General features: G+C 54.6%; 1 protein-coding gene across 3 annotated transcripts in view; it reads right to left on the reverse strand.

The window, feature by feature from the left end:
• ABR (ABR activator of RhoGEF and GTPase) overlaps positions 1–15187 on the reverse strand; it is a 172749-nt gene that overhangs the window by 110193 nt on the left and 47369 nt on the right. The gene's annotated exons all lie outside the window — the stretch shown is intronic.

Genomic DNA, 15187 nt, shown 5'->3' on the forward strand with positions numbered 1-15187 from the left:
GTGCCACCTAAGCAGATGACACATCTCCTGGTGGAAAAGCTGGGAATACAGGCTCACAGGCTCATGTGCCTATCACATGACAGCATCACTAGGCAGGAAAACCACACCCTGTGACTAACTCGTCCTTCTCACTGGTTTGAGGCCTAGTGGTCACCATAGCAACAGGCTCCAGCTCCAGCCTACCAGGCCGGGCTGACGCAATTCTCAGGCAGTGAGCAACTCCAACTCAAACAGTGCTGTTCCCACTCAGGGGCAGGCCAGTGGGAGAATGAATGAAGAGGGAGGAGACGGACATACACCCTACAGAAACCTCCACCCCCACTCAGTTCTGCTGCGAGGGCTGGGTTCGAGGCATGTGGGCCCTGAAGAGAGCAGTGGATTCCCCTCCCGTGTCCCTAACAATCATGGTGCTGCCGCGGTGGCTGCCACTTGTGGGAGATTCATCTGCAAGGCCCTAGGAGACCTGGAGAAGTGGGAGGCAGACAGCACCACCATGGGCCTCTCTGCTCTCCTATGGCCCCTTCCCCACCTTGTGAGCCAGCACCCTACCTGTACCCTCCCTGCTAAGCACCCCTAATTCCTTCAATCCACAGGCAGCCCAGCTCTTTAGCATTCAACAGGTGCAGCTTCACCATTCTCTGCTCAGTGGCGTCTCTTGCTGTAGTTGCAGCAGAGCACCCACAATATGGAACTCCCTGCAAGCTAAAATTCCCCCAGGCTGCCGCCATGCCCCATCCTCCCGGCTCTTTGTCCTACTGAGACCCCCCCGCCACGGGTCTTAGGCTGCCCTGGGGATTGTTATTCACTGACTGGAGTCAATGTGAGACAACAGTTCTACAAGGAGGACATACTGACCAAGAGCCACTTGACTTCTCACTGCATCGAAGTCCCCCAACCGCATGGAACAAGCACTCAGAAAGGGGGGAGGTCAAGTCACCCAGTCCCCCCCCCAACACACACACTAAGGAAACAGGGAGGGAAGCTATGTTAGGAAGAGAGCTTGGAGCGCTGGTGGCCCTCTCCCCCTCTAGCCTCCCGGTGCCTACCCATGGATGTGGAGCTCTCCCTCCCGAGGCTGCTGTCCTGGAGAAGGTGCCTCTAGTGCCAGGTATGCAGAGCTCTCCCTCCTGCAGGCCCCTGTCCTCTCCATCCCGACAGCCACTTCCCGCCTATGCTCCCTCCTACCTGGCCCACATCAAGGGCATCATCCACCCAATCAGGAGCTGGGCATCAGCACAAACAGGCCCTGCTCTGGGACCTTGTGCCCTGCGCTGGGAGATGTGCAGGCTTGCGGGTGGAAGGAGGGAAGGTAGGTCTTCAGGGCCCTCTCCCTGTGAGCCCTCTGGGGCCAGCCACACTGGGCCCTCCCAGTGGTCACCCTGACAGATAAGGGAAGTGATCATCTCCAGGGGCCATCGGGGGATGGTGTTGAGCTGTGGGATGTCCTGGTAACGCAACCTGCGGGAGCCTCCGGGACCGCCGAAAGCAGACGGGCAGGGTGGCTGAACTATTAGAGCCGGAGGTGGCTTTCCAGATCTACAGGTTTATGGAGTGCATTTGAGAGTCCAGAAATAAACGCATCTACCTATGGTCAACTGGTTTTCGACCAGCGTGCCAAGACCATTCAGTGGTTTCTTCAACAAATGGTGCTGGGACAACGGGATAGCTGCCTACAAATGAATGAAGTTGGACCCTTACTTCACACAATATACAAAATTTAACCAACGTGGATCGAAGACCTAAATGGAAGAGCAAAGTCTAAAACCCTTAGAAGAAAACATAGAGGTAAAGCTCCTGACATTGGATTTGGTGAAGGATTCTTAGATATGCCACCAAAAGCACAAACGACAGGAGAAAACTGATAAATGGGACATCATCAGAATTAAAACTTTTGTGCTTCCAAGTGAAAAAAGAACCCATGAAACAGGAGGAAATATTTGCAAATCATGTACCTGATTAGGGACTTGCAGCTAGACTACACAAAGGAATCTTACAACTCAACAACAAAAAGACACAGAACCCAACCAAAAATAAGCAGAGTATCTGAATAGACGTCTCCTCAAGGAAGGCACAGGTGGCTTCCTTCCCTCTCGCTGGCAGACACTGCTGTGCATCCGCGTGCGGCAGGCACTGAGCGAGGCCACAGGGGCACGACGAGGCAGCCGTGCCCTCAGGAAGCTTTCACCCGATGGACAGACAAGTAATTTACTGTGCGCCTGGTGCACATAGTAACGCACTCAGTCCTCACAGCGAGGTAGGTGCTCTGAAAGCCTCATTTTATGAATGAGGAAACAGGCACAGAGAGGTCACGTGTCTTCCCCAAGGTCACACAGGTGCCGAGTGGCCAAGCTTGGAACCCAAGCAGTCCCGTCCCAGGCACTACCCTGACTCCTGCTCCCTGACTATACCAGGAACACTACAGCGCACTTTTGCCACACCCCGGGGGCTGGTTCAGGCCAGAGCCCATACGGTGCAAGACGACAAGGGCACGGCCACAGCTATAACATGCCCAGCAGGAGCAGCGAGAAGCCAACAGACACGACAGATGGGAGGATGAGAACCAGAAGGCAGAGTGGCCTTGTGCCAAACAGTGTGCAGGCCGACAGCCCCGGTGAGAGCAGCAGGACCGTGCCCGGTGCCTAGCTGCTGAGCACGGGGCCCCACGCCATGGAGCGGGACATGGAATGGAGTGCGTGCCACTGCTGCAGGTCGAGCACTCAGTGCTCCCGCGTCAGTCTGGCAGGCCGCCTGGGGAAGGAACTGGAAAGGAGCACCGCACATGCTAAGGGTGGGCATTGTTTCACGAGGCTTGTTTCGGATATATGCAGTGTGTATGCTGTGCTGCACTGTACAATGATTTCCCTGCTGTGGATGCTGTCCAGAAATGTAGGAGTACCATTATTTCTACTAAATAAGCTGTACTTTATTTCTATAATGAAATTCTATGCAGCTTTGACAATGAATAATCTAGAACTACAGGCAAAAACAACTATGAATCTCAAAAACATAATTTTAAACAGAAAAAGGCAAGTCACGGAAAAAATACTATGATTCTATTTCTATAAATCATGGGCAAAACAATACAATCATATTATTTAGGAATGCATACCTATGTAGGAAGACTCTAAAGAAAAGGAAAAATAACACAAAATTCTGGATAGTGGTTTGTTACCTCTGTCTGCAATGGGGGGACAGTGAGGATGAATGTGATGGACTTGTGACCCCCAAAACAGTTGTTGGAGACTTACCTCCCAGCACCTCAGAGTGTGACTTACTTGGAAATGTGGTCTTTACAGAGGTGATCAAGCTGAAATGCGGTGATCAGGGTGAGCCCTAATCCAATATGACTGATTCTTTTATACAAAGGAGACATCTGGACACAGAGACACGGGGGAGAAGGCCATGTGAGGATGAAGGCAGAGGCCGAGGCGACGCACCTACACACCGAGGCGTGCCAAGGACTGCCGGCAAACCACCAGGAGCTGGGTGAGGCCCGGGGCAGACTCCCGCTCCGGGCTGCAGAAGGAACCAGGCCTGCCGGCACCGTGGTCTCAGCCGTGGTCTGCAGCCCCAGGGGGCAGCACACCCCCGCTGGTCAAGGCCCCGTCTGCGGTGCGCTGCACCGGCTCGCCGAGTCAGTGGGGCCACGGCAGCTTCTCAGGACCCGCAGTGGACCCCTAAGCTTAACAGAGGGCGAATGGATGTCTGCCTTGTCTTTGCTAAACCAAACCCAGCCGTTTTATATACTCTTTTGTATCCATGATGTAGTTCACATATAAAATAGACATAAACACCACATGGGGGTAGTCCAACCATTACATTTTACAGCTGAGGGCGCCGAGGACCCACCCTGGACACACACCAGGAGCCGCAGAGCTGGAACAGGAGCCCAGGCCTCTGCCTCCCAGTTCGGGGGAGGCCAGTGCCGTAGCCGCGGCCCAGAAAAGGGCGGACTCAGTGCAGGGACTTTGCAGTTCTTTGGGAACTGGGAGGGGACCTTCACTCTTGTGCCATGGCTACAGCAATTTGGCGAGGCCAGTGGCCCCTTCAGAGAATGTTTTGAAATGAATAAAACCCATAGGAGCACAGTGGAAATCAGTTATACTGAAACGCTATTCTAGCCACGGGGACTCTGGTGAGACCAGGAGAAGTACTGCTAATGTTAGGAGTTACTTCTTTTTCCTTGGGCCTGGGCCAGTGAAGCTGAGGGGGAGACCCAGGGACCAATGCCTCAGAGCAGGGGACCACTGCAAGGCCTGGGCTCAGCGCAGGGACAAGGGATGCGACTCTGAACTGCAGACCCGTGAGTGACACTGCCACCAGGGAGGGGGGTGTCGTCCTGAGAGAATAAGTCCTCCAGGGCTGAGAGGAGAGGGACCAAGGCAGGCCTTGCCTGGGGCCAGGGAGGCAGGCCCCAGAGGAAGGCACAGGCAGGGCCAGGAACAGACCTTGGGGCCCTTGGGGCCTGTGTCCACAGCGCCTGAGCCCCGTGTACTGCTGAAGGGCAGGAAGTGACACCTACTGCGTGCCTCCAGGGTCCTGGCACCCTCCACACATTATATAACTGAATTTATTCAAATGTCAGCTTTGCAACTGCTTGATACGTATAAATTGTATCCCAAAGTTACAGAGGAAGAAATTGAGGTTCTAAGATGTAGCGACCTCATAGAATCAATTTCACATCCAGGTCTCTCTCTAAGGAGAACCTTTAATGCAAAGTAACAATCACTTATCATTCATTCACTCATTCACTCGTAAATCTTCAGTTATCCGGGTGTCTCCCCAGGTGGGACACTTATCCCATGGAGACACTGTAACTTGGTGGAGTTGTTCTCTATCCTTTCGGCCTCCAGGGAGTGCGACTGCCAAGTGCCTGGGGTGACACAAGGGGCAGGTGGTGGCCAGGGCTCACCGCCTTTCAGAGAACCACAGACCCCAGCCCAGGCGCACCATCCCTTCTTAGGTGCACAAAGGTGGGGGCCCTCCAATCTTGCCTCCTCTTCAGCACCCATCCTGGGCTTTTCAGAAAGCCACCCTCACCTAGAAGTCAAGTCTTTACAACTGGGCCAAGGACACCTGTTCGATCCTCTTACCAGCCACCCCGTCCCCGTGTGGGTGGCTAACAGTGTGACAGCATCCCTTCTCCCTGAACCCCAACCACACCCCAACCAGTGGGTGCACCTCCACTGCCCAGGGGCTCATTAGGTGACTCACCCGAAGACACGCAGATATTAAGCTGGGGCTCTGGGAATCAAATCCAGGCGTTTGCAATTCCTTTCCCTTTCCCCACATATCCTTTGGAGACTGGAGGCTCCCCAGCAGAAGTGAGAATGTGTGAGACTCACTCTGTGAAGGGCGCCCAGCAAGTGTTTGTCGATGATACCAATTATCGCTCACGCTGGTATAAAACAGTACGACAAACATATGTTGTCACCGTTCGTCACACCAGCTGATTCGCATCGCAGCCCCGGGGACATACATCCCCACACAGGGCAGGCACTCAGAACCCTCGCTTTGCCCATGGGGGGTCACTGAGAATGATTTTACCTGGACACGGGCTAGTTTCCTGGAGTGTGCCCGTCCAGGTCCATTCTCCCCGCTTCCCCACCGTGCCTTGTGCCCCAGCCGAGATCCGAGGAAGGGAGGCATGTGGGGGGGGGGGATGCTTCTCCCCCAGCTCCTCCCCGCAGCCCCCTGGCCCCAGCCCTGTGCTTCCAGGAAGGTTGCCGCTTTTGCCAGGAAGCCTCTCACTCTGCCCCTGTGTCTCCAGGTGGGGGAACCCACACTTCACCCCTTCACCCCAACCACACTTTGGCCACCGTCCCGGTGTAAGTGCCCCCAAAACTGCCCAGCCGGAACGCACCACCTATTTCCTGCTGGATCCTGACGGACGCGGCAGTAAGTGACCAGGCTGGGGACTCTGGTCTCCTGATGGAGGAGCCAGGGCCTCTGTCCACCTGCCAACCAGCACTAACTGAGTGGTCCCCTACGGATTTGTGGGGAGGGGACAGGGAGAAAAGGAGGATGGCAGAAAACTGGAAGGAGCCGGTAGCAGAAAAAGCAGGCAAAGCTCTTGGTCTCAGGTTTCTCTTTGAATTAACTGGAGTTAACCTTGGGAAACGCGGAAAGACCACAACACTGAGAAGCGGGCCTGGGGGAGGCCTGAGGTGGGAAGGGTTTCCAGCTGGGCTGCCGGCCAAGCAGGGCCACCAGTGCTGCCGACGAGCGCATTCCGGGAACCGGTCTCTCCTCACAAGCTGGGACAGGGCTGGGGCAGCGGGCACTCCCAGACTGTGCGCCTGAGGTGGGCTGCGGAGGGGAGGACGGGGCGCATGGTGGTCCGAGAGAGGGAGACTGCGGGCACCGGCCCTCATCGAGCCTGAGGGAGCCAGCGGAGAAGGGAAGGTGCCACCTGCTGGTGGCCAGGCCCCCTTCCCATTCGTCCCCCTTGCGAGCATCCGGGGTGGGCGCTGGGACGTGGGGCTGCTCAAGGTCATGTTGTGGCCTCCAGCCTCACCTCTGCCACGGGTTCACAGCCAAGTCCCGTGACCAGACAGACGCTGGGCCACCCAGAAGAGCCAAGAGGAAGGAAGGCTCTTCTCAGAGGTGGGACCATGGCACGTGGGTTTCCTTCCCTCTACTCTTTTAGTGGGTTTTAGTCTTTAATAATAGCTACATGCTTTCACTTTACAAAGGGCAAACACTTCTATCCTGAGGAACCATGAAGGTTCTCAAGGAGAAGGAAGACAACACATCATGAACAATCAGGTGCGAATTAACACACCTGGAGGGGACCTAGAATTAGGATGTGCAGGCATGACCCGCAGACAGGCCTGGAGCCGGGGCCTGTTAGGGACACTCACTCTACGCAGCCTCTGAACAAATACTCAGGGGTGCTCCAGGGTTTTCTGCACCTGGTGACAGGCTGGCACATGACCGGTGTCTGCACAACACTCGAGGGCGGCGGGCAGGAAGACACGAATCCCTGCTGTGAGCTCCTCAAGCCTGGCTGAGCTCTCTCTCCATTCAGGCATCTGCGGGGGGCGGGGGGGGCGGTGCTTAGGGGAGCCCAGGAAGTCACGCCTCCCTCTGACCTACTTTGTGAAACATCCCTGTAGGCATCCATGTCCTTGACCTTAAAGAAACTTTACATTTTTAACTGTGGCAGTCAGTAGGCAAGATGCAGCATAGCGTCCTATTTTAAGAGCAAGAACGCAGGGGCCAGATTGCTTGAGTTCACACACCAGCTCATCACTCCCAAGCTATTGATATGCGTCCTCAGCAAGCCACTCACCTAGCCTGTGTCTCTGGGTTCTCATCTGTAAAGTGGAGGGAAGAGAGTCTTCTTCACGGGATGGTTGTGGAGGATAAGGGAACGAACATACAGAAAGGCTTGGAACGAGGTAGGACCCAGAGCAAGTGCTGGGCAAGTGCTGGCTACTATTGCTGGCATTCTTCTGTTAATCACGTCATCATTTTTGGGTCTTGACTCTCTAAGAACAGTCTCAATATTTCTGTGACAGCTCCACAGAAAGTTCTCATCAGCTTGGCCTCCAGGGACCGGGGGTGGCAGGAGGAGGGAAGAAGGTAATGAACAAGAGGCATTTCTGTGGGTCCCTTGCTGAGGATCACATGCACACCATTCAGTCTGCTGGAAGGGACACGCCAGGTAAAATGCAAGACATCCAGTAAAATCTGAACTTCACATGAGTAACAAATAAGTGTTTGGTATAACTGAGTGGGTAGGTCCCAAATTTTGTGTGGGATATACTTCTAGTAAAAAAAAATTGTTGGTTATCTAAAATTCAAATTTAACTAGGCACCCTATAGTTTTATCAGCTAAAGACTTTGGCAACCCTAGCGGTGGCACTGGTAAGGCTGTTCCCATTTTACAGGTGGGGAAGATGAAACTCAACTCAAAGAGGCGGAATATATCGCCTGAGGCAACTGTCCTAGCAAACACTCAAAGGCTGTGTGCTCCCTGCTCTCTCCAGCTGCGCTCTTCCTCCCAGAAGAGGGAATTCCAGGCGCAGAACCCAAGAAGCTGAGCCCTCAGTTACCTAACCACAGTCAGACCGTGCTCCCCAGCCCCTGGACGGAGCCTGCATGCAGGAGGATGCAATTCCCGGCCCCCCCACCCCGCCCCGAGAGAGAGAGCTGTTGCTCTCCAAAACTAGTGCACCAGGGGGCCTCCCTGCGGGAGAGGGGGGGCAGGCGGCTAAGAGAAGGACCTCCCAACCAGGGCTGCAGCCAGCCAGAGTGGCACCCACCACCCTTCCGGGAGCTGCCCTTGCCTGGGGCTGGAACCTGGAGGCAACAGGCCCAGGACAAAACTCAGGAAGCACCACAGGAAACCCCTCCGGAAGTTCTGAAATATTTCCACAGCCAGGAGAGAAAACTTTAAAGTGAAAGCAGCTCTCAGAGTCCCACCAGGGGGGCCAGAGTCCAGGGCCTGACTGCAGTGCCTGGGCAGCCTCATCGGGTCACAGGGCCACCTCTCTGGAGCTCCGGCAGAGCCCCCCCCCACCTCCTCAGGCTCCCCAGAGTGCCCCACATACCTTCCCAGGAAGGGGCCCCGCCTCTGCTCCCCTGTACTCCAAGGGGGAGTTTCACTTCAGTCGTTCTCAGCTCTATTTTTATTCAAAGGTGGCAAGAAACAATGAATGTTCAAAGAAGGACAATTCAGTCACATGGTTCCATGGCTCTGCTGCGAGGCCAGGGACCACGGCTGACCTCTGCCGGGAGCAGGGACAGGGAAGGGTCCCAGAAACCTCTTGAGGTCTCCACTACAGGCCCAGGTGTCTAGGTCTAGAGCCTACTCCCTGGTTTGTGGCTTCTCCAGGGGGTGACACTCAGTCTCATGTTCACCTGGCCAAGAAAGACCAAAAGGTGTTCCCCCAGCCAAGGTGCAGCATGCACAAAAAGCATGAGCTACAAGGGCCGTTGTGTGTCTGGGCAGCGGTGAAGAATTCAGTGCGGCTGGAGGATGGGGAGGGCTAGGAAGTGAGGCTGGAGGTGGGCTGGAGCCAGTGCCTGAGAGGCTCCCACGTGAGGTCAAGGAGTTTAGCTTTTATCCTACAGGAAGGAGGGAGGTGGAAAGGTGTTAGGCCGGCAAGTGGCTGCATCAGATCCCCCAGGAAGAGTCTAGGTCCTTCCTACCCAGCCTGGGCATCATCACCTGAGGGCTTGTTAGAAACGTCCAATCGGAGGCCCTGCCCCGGACCTGCTGGGCCAGAGTCTGCATTTTCAGAAGACTCTCCGGTCTAGGCTAGGCCCGGAGGCACAGGTGACCTTAGGAAAGCAGTTTAACCATTCCAGAATCTTTTCCAAAATGTTTCCTCAGCCAGCCCTGGCCGGGGTGGCTCAGCTGGTTGGAGCGTCATCCCATAAACCAAAAGGTTGCGGGTTTGATCCCGGGTCAGGGCACATGCCTGGGCTGAGGGTCGGGTCCCCCCCACCCCCGTCAGGGGCGTCCAAGAGGCAACCTACTGATGTTCTTCTCACATCGATGTTTCTTTCCCTCTCTCTCCCTCCCTTCCCCTCTCTAAGCATGTCCTTGGGTGAGGATTAAAAAAAAACCAAATAAATAAAAGTTTCCTCATCCATAAAACAGGATAAAAAGAGTTGGGACCTCCCTGGGAGGCTGAGGATGAAAGGGAACATTGTCTGAAAAGTGCCCAAGGACACGTCTGGCACTCTGTAAACGGCAGCCTTTGTCGTTCTCCTTGGGCCTCTGAGGAGTTCGGGTTTGGCAGAGAAGAAAGGCCGGCAGACACAAAACGCAGCACACAGGGCCCAGCGCGGACAACTGTTCTAGGAGCTGGTGATCCACACCGAGTCTCGTACTACAGAATCATGAGCACGGAGTCCTGTAACATAACGGTGTCACACTCAAGCACACCACGTGGCACTTTAGGTGAAATGTTCAGATTGCTGTCCATCTCGTGGGAGACATTCACGGACCCGACCAACCACACTCAATGGTGTTACCTCTGCCGGACCCTGCAGGTAGACGGTACCCAAAAATAGGTGAGAAAGTGCTCAGTGGTGTGGCCCAGGAGAAGCAGTGTTCCCTTCTGCTCGGGCAATTGCACTGAGCTGAGTGCTATAATCAGGCCTGGGGGGCTTCCTGGAGATGGTGGTAGCCGATCCAAGGCTTGAAGCTGGGTGGGAATTCACCAGAGCACATGGAAGTTGGTTGTGGTGTGGGGAGGGGACTCACCGACCTGTGGGGGGCGGGGGTGGGGGGCGGGAGGGAGAGTTTTCTGGAATGCTGAGGAATCCAAACAGGTAGTGTGGGGTGGTCCCCCCGGCAAGGGGGGCCTGAAAGGTAGTTTGGATCGAATGTGGTGGGAAAGAAAATGCCCCACTGGAGGTTCCTGGGAAAAGGAGAGGGGAATGGAAGTGAGGGGAGTGTCGCCACAGACGGCTGGAAAGGAGGTGATGTCTCAGGTCAGGGAGGGGGCTTGGGGATGCTCAGGCGTCCCTACAAGTGCCTGGCTGTGGCGGTGGCTGATCAGTCACCATAGGGTCCCCCAAGCCAGAAATAGCTCCTTTGACACCAAATTTGCACCCCATCCTTTCTTTCTGGGAAGCAAGAGACAGAACCAGCTCCTGCTTTGCTCTCTAAAGGTTTTACGCCCAAAGACGGCATACGGTGCCCGCTGACCCATCTAGGCGGGCATCGTCTGGGCCCACAGGGGTGGGAGTGTTTGGTCAGGAGCTGCTAAAATCCACCTAAATCAAGGGGAAATGGCGCTTGTATGGGGCTGGGTAGCACACCAGCTGGTGTCTCATTAACCCTCTCAATGAGGCACTAGAAAATTAACAACCAAGGCTTTCTGCTCCATTAACACTGAAGTCGGCCCTTCAGGCGAGAAGGGGATGGGGAGGCCATGGGTTTTGTCTAGACAGAGACACTCATGGAGGCCAGGTGCCCGAGTTTCTGCACCTCAGGAAGGGGGTGGGCAGAGACCTGCTGTGCCCCCCACATGGCAGGTACCTGCCCCCCCAAAGCCAAAGTCCCCAGCAGAGGCGGATCACACTGGCTGCTCCCTCTTCTCATCCTTGAAATTAGGGTAACAGCCTTTCACAGGTTTGCTGTGAGGATTAAATGAGATCATGAATGTGAGAACACTGGTCTGGTACCCATCAGGTGTCCAATCAATTTCTTCACTATTTTAATTTTTATTGGGAGATAAGCTCAGAAGACAGAGTGTCACAGATTGCCTTTATCTGACCAGAATCCCGTGTTACAGAAGGGTCTGGCTTCATTTGGGATCTGCAGTCCGTCCCCAGGAGTGAGAACTGGGGACCCTGGAGCCCTTCTATCCAAATAGTGGTCTCCAGGCCGCCACCAGCAGCACTGGCATCACCCAGGAACCTGCCTGAATGCAGAACCTCGGGCCTCATCCCAGACCTGAATGAGAATCTGCATCTTCACAAGATCCACAGGGGACTCAAATGCACAGTCGAGTTCGAGATGCTGCTCTCATATGTTTGGTCCTGGGGAAAACCATCCTGTCCCTCCCCCTCTCCCACCAAGGGAAATATGGGGCCCAGGACTCCGGATGGACAGGGACCCCAAGGCAGAAGAGCTCTGTGAATAGCACCTGCTTGCTTGCCATTCTACATCAAAGCACACTCAGTCACATGTTGAGAGAATTATTCCCTTCTTGGTTCCTTTGGATTTTCCTGTTATTGAAAAAAAAAGACTCGGTTTGGTACCAATGTCTTTAACCTCCCTCTCTCCTCTCTCCTGTGTTTATTTCCCTTTAAACAAAGACACAGGAGGCTGAGACCTAGACCCTTTCAAAGGCAACAGTGTATAACTACCATTAATAACATTGTTTAATTTTTAGTGCAGTTATTTGTCAGATAACTTTTGACTTATTGCAAGTGGTACAGATTTCCATTAGTTTCCTTTCTAACTAAGTTACATTTTAAATAATGAATCACAGTGAAAAAGAACATTAAGTATAATAACATAAGTGTGCGAGTCTGGAAAAATCACAACAGTGGTATATACAGAACTTGCGAATTGCTATCTCTTACAAGTTCATAAGAGCCCTTTGGGATAATCCCGTCCCCTGCAGTGACTCACAGCCAGCACGTCTCGGATATGTTTTTAATGGAGTGGAGCACAATAGGACAGGACAGGGTAGGATAGGATAGAACGGAATAAAACTACAAGTGCACCACAGATGTGATAGAAAGAGTGAGTACTGTCCCATGACACTTCTGTTTCAGTCTGTGTGTGTGCTGGCTTACACTGTAAAATGCAGGTGCAGGCACAGGCCACCCTCTCTGTCCCTGGGGTCCACGTCTGCAGATTCATCCAACCAGGAATCAAAGACATTTTTGTAAGCGTTGTGTTGTTGCTGACGCAGAGTATGTAGTCAGTCCTGTAATGGTTGCATCTGCACTGAACGCGTACACACTTTTTGTTCTAGCCATTATTCCCGAACAGTAGGACAACTATTTACATAGCATGTACACTGTGTTAGGTCTTACAAGCAATCCAGAGATGATTTAAAGTGTTCAGGGGGATGTGTGCAGGTCGTATGCAGACACTACACTATTACGTCTAAGGGACTTGAGCATCCTCATGCTTTGGCATCCACAGGAGGCCCTGGAACCATCCCCGAAGGCCACGGAGGGGTGACTGGAATGTGTTTGGGTTGCAGTCTAAAGGGCTAGCGATTCACTCCTGTAGGCCCCTCTCCCTTTGGTAGGTGCCTCCACCTCTGCTAACTTATTTCCAATGGCGAGGAGTTGACTCCTTTGGCCAGGCCACCCATGAGCAAACGCTCCTTAATGCTCCATGCTGGCAGTCCCCACCACAGCTCTCCGGCTCCTCTCTCCTGACAGGAATGACAGCGGTGGCTCCATCCACGTGTTACTAATGGGTGCTCCCCAGCTCTGTCTCTGCTGAGGTGCAGGAGGGCTGGAGCAGCGGGCACCGAGGCCCCGTTCCATCCCGCACAGGAAGAACTGAGGAGAAGCACTGGAGTGAGGACATGTCCTTTTGGGAGGGACAGGACCCCCATCACCAGGAGCTGCTCTCCTGTGCCTCTCAACGATCTTAGGCTTGGGAAGCCCTATTTCCTCAGTCTTCCCTGGGCCTTGCATGTCTCTCCCCTTGAAAGGCAGTGATGGGGAGAGGGCAGTGGTGGAGGGAAGGGTGGGAAGAGCAGTGGAACCTCTGGGTGGGGGCGGGAACAGAGGGCACCACGGTGTGGCCCCTGGCGGATGGACCGTGCCAAGGCTGAGGCTCTGGTCCGGCTGAACCCTGGAACCACAGGGAGGATGGAGCTGCAGGAGGGAGAAGGCTGGGGTGGCAGGTTCAAGGTGGTGGGAGGAAGGGGTCAGGAGCAACTAAGGCCTTGGGGGCAGCTGAAACTCCACTTGCCCCCTTACAAACAGCTGACTGAGTGAGAAGGAGGGCTGGTGGGTTGGGTCCCGCTAACCAGCCAAGCAGGGGCTCTAAAGGCGCCCACGGGCTCCGTGAGGGCAGCACACTGCCTGGGAAGGCCTGGGCCCCAGGGAAAGGACGAGGGTGGCGCGGGGGAGCGCCCCTGCCCTCTACCCCACTTTCACGTTCCTGCTCGGGCTGTCGGCTCAGGGCTGTCGGCTCAGGGCCGGCTCTCATCCCTCCACCGCATGCAGAGAAACTCACCACCAAACACAAACCCTTTGTGAAACAGCCTTCCAACCTTGTTCCGGCCTTTCCGACTCCAGCCAAAGAGGGGTCTGCTAAGGTGTTAGCCGCCCCCATACTCCCACCCCCCCAAGGCTTCCCCCAGAGGACAGACCTCTGCACGCACGTGCACACACACACACACACACACACACACACACAGGAGTGGGACACTCTGGGCTTGGGAAGGGGCACTTGGCAGGTGTGGGGAGTGGGACTGGAAGGTCTGCTCCAAACTGCCCCATCATTAACATGCTGAGCACGGGTGAGTTCAAATGCAGAAGCTCGAAGTGCGCCCAGCTGGCCCTGGCCTCGGCAAAGGACCTCGGTGCACAGTGGCCTGATTTAAGGCCCTGGGCTCTCTGTATTTTCCTGTGGAAACTGTGGAGGTGAATTCCAAAAGGCCTGAGAGCCAGGCCAGCCCACAAGGGCCCTGCCAAGTCCTCTCTCCCCCAGTCCCCACTTCCCCGCTCCTAGCCCTGCTCTGCTCTGGAAACCGGGCACGAGCAGCAGCCTCTCTCTGGGGTTAAGATTTGGTGCTTCTTGGAGAAGTAATCCCAGGGACAGGTGACACTGGGACACGGGCTCCGAGTGCCCTTGGGGAGATCTCCTTGGGATCATCCCTCAGGAAAAGGCGGCCCCGTTGGTGAGAGCCGCTCAAGTGCCATGTGGGGAAGCCAGGCCAGTCTTCACAGTTGTCGTTGTAGCTAGAGACACGAACAGATCAATCAGCCTCCAAGAAACACCAGCTGCCAGGGGCTTCACTGGCACCTCTGTGAAAGGCAAGGGGCTGTGGGAGAAGGAGCAGCTTCGCGCCGGGCCAAACTGTGCTCAATCCCTGGCTGCACTCTAGCTCTCGGGCCTTGAATTATTTAACTTCCCTGAGCCCCAGTTTTCTCCTGGTGAAACAGAGGTAACAATTCTCACCCCCTCAGGCACAGCTGTTAAAGATTGGTGATAACACAAGGAAAGTGCCTAGGACACTGCTGACACCTAGTAGGCACTCAGTTGTTAGTGGCTGCAATGGTTATTGTTGTTGAATGCCAAATGGGCATACACACACACACACAGGGTGGGACAAAAGTAGGTTCAAATCACTGATTTTCCAGATGAACAAGTGTAAGCCTACTTTTGCCCACCCCCCATGTACACCTGAGGCCTTATCTAGCTCAGACTGGGAGACCTTCTGAAATAACCCAACCTCTCAGAGCCGCTTTCCTCGTTTGTAAGATGGGGCGGTACCATTTTACATGACAGGCACCTTGCTGGGTTCAGATAATGTAGGGGAAGTCCCCAGCACAGGACCTGGCACGTAGTAGGGCTGGCTAAATGTCATGTTTTCTTCCACCCTTCCTAGACCAAATGGAAAAAATGCAATTTCTATGCACCAGGAAGACGAGCGAGCTCTCCTTTCCTCGGGCCCAGTGGCGGAGAGACCCACAGATGAGGTCTCTGTGTCCCTTTGCAGAACCCAGACACGTTTCCCCA

This window comes from Phyllostomus hastatus, unplaced genomic scaffold (genome assembly GCF_019186645.2).
Source record: "Phyllostomus hastatus isolate PE091 unplaced genomic scaffold, TTU_PhHast_1.1 phas_contig_210, whole genome shotgun sequence".
NCBI classification, from domain to species: domain Eukaryota; kingdom Metazoa; phylum Chordata; class Mammalia; order Chiroptera; family Phyllostomidae; genus Phyllostomus; species Phyllostomus hastatus.